The 6,191-nt window shown below is 43.2% G+C and overlaps 1 pseudogene; it reads right to left on the reverse strand.

Annotated features, from left to right (window-relative positions):
• Window positions 1-3,216: 3,216 nt before the first annotated feature.
• LOC126459441 (5S ribosomal RNA) lies at window positions 3,217-3,334 on the reverse strand (annotated as a pseudogene).
• Window positions 3,335-6,191: the final 2,857 nt, after the last annotated feature.

A 6,191-nucleotide genomic window follows, 5' to 3' on the forward strand; every position in this document is an offset into this window, starting at 1 on the left:
TTTAAAAAAGATCTATCAGATGAACAGATTACTGATTTTATGAATCTCATTAATGTCGTTATCAAGTACAACTACTTTGAATTCAACGGACAACTGTCCAGCAGTCTGATGGGCTCGCTATGGGCAACCCTTTAGCCGGCATCCTCGCCGACATCTTTATCAATTCCTTGGAAAAAAAGCTGTTTAACCGTGCCTCAGCCGCTTCACTAGGTATCCTTTCTTACACAAGATACGTTGATGATATTCTACTCATCTATAACGGACCCGCCGATAGAATTGGTCATATATTTAAACTTTTTAACGACCTCCATGAAAAAATTTCTTTCACTATTGAACTCGAAAACGATAACCACCAATTAAATTATTTAGACTTGACGTTTACAATAGAAGACAATAACATCACTTTCAATATTTTTCGAAAAGAAACGTATACTGACCAAATCGTGCCTGCTTCCTCTTTTCATCCACAGTCTCTAAAAATGGCCTTTTTTTTCACTCTGTCGTCCACCGAGCCACCTCCACACCACTTTCAACAGAAAAGTTTAATGAGGACATTAATTTACTTAAAACCATAGCAGTCAATAATGAATATACGCCTAACATAGTGGACGATATCCTAAAAAAGAAAACTGCATGAACTACCACGCTCAACACCTCATGCAATGAAATTAACCCAAAAAAAAGTTTTTCTATTCCTTTCATAGGACCCATTTCCTATCAGATTCGCCGGCCGCTGTGGTCTCGCGGTTCTAGGCGCTCAGTCAGGAACGGCGCGACTGCTACGGTCGCAGGTTCAAATCCTGCCTCGGGCATGGATTTGTGTGATGTCCTTAGGTTAGTTTGGTTTAATTAGTTCTAAGTTCTAGGGGACTGATGACCACAGATGTTAAGTCCCATAGTGCTCAGAGCCATTTGAACCATTTGAATCCTATCTGATTCAGCACATGCTTCGCAACAAATACAACTGCAATGTTGCCTTCTCTACTAATAATAATCTAAAGAGAAATTTCATTCATAATTTGAAATCCATCAGCTCCCCTACAGAAAGTTCTGGCGATTATAAGACCATCTGCGATACTTGCTCCTCCTATTATATAGGGCAAACCGGACGTGCTTTCACCGTCAGGTATAAAGAACATCTTTTGAGAAAGAACGGCACCAGTCCCCTAAATTCATCCTTTGCCGATCATCTCTTAATTACTGGACACGTGCCTAAGACCATAGGCGATAACAATATTCTGCATACCGAAAAGAAGGGGAGTAGGTTAGATGTCTTAGAGGAATTGGAGATTTTCAAACATCTCACTCGTCATGATGGCCTCATTCTCAACGAACAGCTGCAGCTGCGAAATAAAAACTTTTTTGACTGTATAAAGCCATTGCTTGATCTTTGATTCAGATTTCCTCATGCAGTTTACCGAAATGTTGATTTCCTGTCACATCTTTGCTGTTTTCTTGTATGCCATAATTAACGTTTTTACATTGCAAAATGTATCTCTATTTAAAGCAGATAAATATGTAACTTCATCCTGTTATTATTAATGCTTACGTTATGCCTGAATCAGCTGCATCACAATTTCATGTGTCTAATTTTGAATGTACAGTAGCCTAGTTGTTTCTGCGGATACTAGATGGCGCTTGTAGCAACACCATGTTTACTTGCCCACACTTTCTAAAGTGGGCACCTCAGTCTTGTTGCAACCCTTATCCACAGTACCCTTAGCGGCTCGCCATCTGACAAGTGTTCTTGACGTCGCTTTTCCGGCTGAAATCTTTTTTAATATGTGACTTGTAAGTACTACATCTTTTCGAGTCAGTACAAACTTTAATTTTATTAATATACTATATACCTAATGTTTTAGTACAGTTAGTCTGATTCTGAAGACGACCCTCATAGTAGCGTCAAAACCAGGTCAATTTTGACTTAATATTTGTGACCGAGGGCTTATTTGTTACAATATAATTATAAATATACCATGATGGCGTCAGACATTTTTGGTTCAATTAACTGTTCCCTTGACAGAAGTAGTAATCCCCACAATTAGCGACTACATAGCGAGTAGTAAACTGCTCAAACTTCCCGGTATACGCCAACACACTGGCAGGAGGAAGATGGCGCCAGCGTACTGCAGAACTTGAAACGACGGGGACGAGGCACGTCACGAAGGCGGATACGGCCTGCCAGATTGCTCCTATTGACGGCGTCCTCAGAAATTCGTGTCCTTCCCTTCCCGCTGCACACACACACACACACACACACACACACACACACACACACACACGCCCCATCCACACACACATACAAACACACACACACACACAGAGAGAGAGAGAGAGAGAGAGAGGAAACCAGACGCATTTCGCACTCCGTCGGTGAAAAGGCAGCAGACGGAACGCCTGCTCGAACTCAGAAGTCGGGAGGAAATCCAGACGTACGCCCCTAGAGTTAGACAGCCGTGAACACATCGCAAGTAGCTATGTATTCGGAGTACGAACGCACAGCGCCAACTTCTGGAGACTTCTGCTCCTCGATCTAACGTTCCTGCATATACTCTGAACAGATATCTTCTCATGACTACTGCATATTGTTCGTAATGTAATAAGAGAGGGATCCTGATTACTACGCACTAAGTTTGATTCAGAGGACTCCGTTTCACGATCTGAGCCAAGCACAAAAAGTCACGTTTACTTTGTCAGTTCCACACTTACGAAGTTGACATTTCTCATAGTACTTGACATTGAAGCACGGAGCCTAATACTCTTATCGATTAAATTTGCGATGAATTATCGAATTCAGACTCGTATTTGTTAACCCCTGACCTGACATGAGTGTGCATCACAGGATTTAGGTCATCATCATCATAATACATATGTGCAAAGACGAGTTTCAATTAAAGGTTTTTCCTCCACGGTCTCTACTCGTCTACAAGTACATTTGCATCACTAATTTGCTTGACAAAATGTTCATAGAACCCTTTTCATGTTATCTCTCGACCGATCTACCCTTGAATAAAGCACTCCGTCTTCAGGTCACAAGTGGACCATCGGGACCATCCGACTGCCGTGTCATCCTCAGATGAGGATGCGGATAGGAGGAGCATGTGGTCACCACACCGTTCTCCCGGTCGTTATGATGGTTTTCTTTGACCGGAGCCGCTACTGTTCGGTCGAGTAGCTCCTCAGTTGGCGTCACGAGGCTGAGTGCACCCAGAAAAATGGCAACAGCACATGGCGGCCCGGATGGTCACCCATCCAAGTGCCAGCCACACCCGACAGTGCTTAACTTCGGTGATCTGACGGGAACCTGTGTATCCACTGCGGCAAGGCCGTTGCCGATCTACCCTTGAACAGCAAGTTGGAAAAATGAAGACCTATATCTGTCCGTACGAGCTCAGCTTTTTCGTATTTTACTACAACTGTCGTTTCTGTCTCTAAAGCTGTGTTTCCAAAAATATTATCGCGTACAGAAGAGAAAACTGGTTGTCGAAATTTCGTAATTTCGAAAAAAAGAGGTTGTTGCGACGAAAAACATGTTTAACTAAGCCCCTTCCTTCCTTTATAAACGGATCATGCAGTGATGGCTTGGTAATATGTCGAAGCCGGTGGCGGTACAAGACGGCGACAAAAGGCAGTGCTGGTGGTCTATGTCACTTTATATTCACTTTCCGGTGAAAAGGTCAAGGGCAACTTGAAACAACACGTTCGAATTTGAGTACTGTGTTACAGAGTATGGAAAAGTTTCACGTACATTTTGCTTGAAAATATTTACTTTAGTTGTTCAATCAAAAATGTGACTGGAAATGTCAAGATACGCCATCAATAAGTGCTACCGTTAACTCAATACATTACTGGGTTGGTATTCGTGGTCACAAAAAGTTAGCTCCTGCGTTTGCTTAAATAGTGTAGAGTACGATTTTGACGCGAATAAATTCGCTGCATTTCGCCGTTTGTTTGAGAGTTCTCGGGTCATATCGTTACCAGGGTTACCTATGTGGTCGATCGATCGAGGCAGGTTTACTTTTCTGCTGTTTGTGATTCATATGAGGAGTCACCAGATACTGCGTCCCGCCTCGGTTTCCTACCTCTTTCCTTTTCTCCTTGCACCCCACCTCCTGTCCCCGTACATTGCTTTCTCCCTATCTTTTTCTCTCTCTCTTCCTCTCTCTCTCTCTCTCTGAATATGTGGATGTGACTCCACCAACGACCCCTCGGCTCTCGGCTGGGAGAGCTGCCAGCAGTGTTTGCGGACTCTGCCGTCCGTGACCAAAGTAATGCGGCGACCCGCGACCTGAACTACTGGCCATGTGTGCAGCGGTCTGCCCCACTCTGTCCCACACCTTCAGCCCCCCCCCCCCTTTCACCCCGCTTTTCCCCCCTTCTGGATGAGCTGAAGGACCTGAGCACTCCACGTCCGGCATAAACTCTGCTGTATTTGACGCATTTGCCTCTCTAGGACCAACCCTCTGAAACTCTCATTCAGAATATAAACAAATACTGCCACCACGTTCCGGTGTTCCCGGACTTTCCGTGCCCATCTACCCCAATTCGTACTTTATAGATAAACATACTGCTATCCCACCGAACGCAATACTCAAAAATATTAATTCTCACTAGTTGCGATACGGTTGCGTATAGAACAGTGATCCAGAGAACGTAGAATAAATTTCTTTATTTCCGTCTGTGATCAAAAACTTGTTAGGTCAGTAATAACTATCTTCAGATCTGCTGCAAAATCTGGGAAATACACGAATACATCTAGTTGTTGTCTACAGCTTAAAACAATAAAATAGTCCATAATGAAAAGTATTACTAACATACAAGTATGATAAGGCATACCTGTTATAAAAACGAGTTATAATATAATCGACTCAAAGTAACATCGTCAAAAGATAAACATAAAATCGGCTCAACATCGTCGCATATAAACAAAATACGGATATACGAGCGTCGTCTTGCTAATATTCTGTTAGTAACTACACTGGGCAAAGGTATTAAAATGTCATTGTGTTTTAAATCCCGTCATTTCCCCCTGTTTCAGTACAGTAGTGTGAAATTTGGCTCCAGAATGCCTCCGTAATGGTGCAAAAGCGTTGCACCCTGCGACCTCATACTGGAATTGGCGACGGTTCAGACAGCAAGGTCCAGCCACATGTGACAAATATCCAGATCTCAGTTCATGTAAGATGTAAGGTGGTGTAATTATGTCATACTGGCGCCAAATTTCACCACAGCTCTTCCCTACGCCACGGTGGACGTTTGAAACTTTGGGAAGGTCGTCGACCCCTCCACCAGCTCTTGCTGCGAGCGACTGAGATCAGAGCCGGGGTGCCCAGTATTGAAATCATGCAGTTTTCTTATGGGTGGCTGAGGAATACATTTATCACGCACCGACGCTCATAATTGACACGAGGAGGACGCAGGAGTTGGCATAAAGAGCGCCACCGAAATCACCTCATCTCTTGTGCCGTTCATTTACACACATTTCACGGCCGAAGACGACAGTTTGGAGTGCGACGCGCAACTCGAAGATGCCTTTGACAAACTTCGGCACTGCTGACATAATCCGGACGATTCACCCTTCTCTATTGATTCCGTGCGACTGCAGCAACACTGAATGTCATATTACCCCTTTGTAATGCAGTTTTTGCTCAGGTATACAGGGTGAAACCACCACATACCATTCAAAACCATTCGACGAACTCTGAACGTGATCTGTATCAGCAAAGGGTGCTTATCTTTTCTCGGACTCCTATTTCGAACCCTTCAATTCTTTTGCGCAATTTAGCTTGATTCTTAAATAATTCTTATGACTTAGAACGAATCCTTCAACAATGTTTGATGGAACATGGGTTCCAAATCGTCAAAGGAACGCGAGTACAGTAAATAATGATATATATGATTAATAACGTCCAGATGGTTAAAATAAGCTTACGGATCGTCGACCTATTTATCTTTTCTCTCGACGTCAGTTTATTGCACACTGCGTCACATCTTTTAGACTTTCCCAGTTCGTGTGCCTCAGATCCGAATGTGACGGGAGATGCGTCTTGTCCATGCACTTCACGAATTATAACATCTTATTACAATTGCTGTTTGCTAAAATATTTTTCTTCGAAGTTCCTCAGTCACAGTGTGGTGCAGAAGTGGGAAATATCTGTACACTAATCCAAACTGATGGATTCAGTCTCAGT

The sequence above is a fragment of the Schistocerca serialis genome, chromosome 2 (assembly GCF_023864345.2).
Source record: "Schistocerca serialis cubense isolate TAMUIC-IGC-003099 chromosome 2, iqSchSeri2.2, whole genome shotgun sequence".
Classification (NCBI taxonomy): domain Eukaryota; kingdom Metazoa; phylum Arthropoda; class Insecta; order Orthoptera; family Acrididae; genus Schistocerca; species Schistocerca serialis.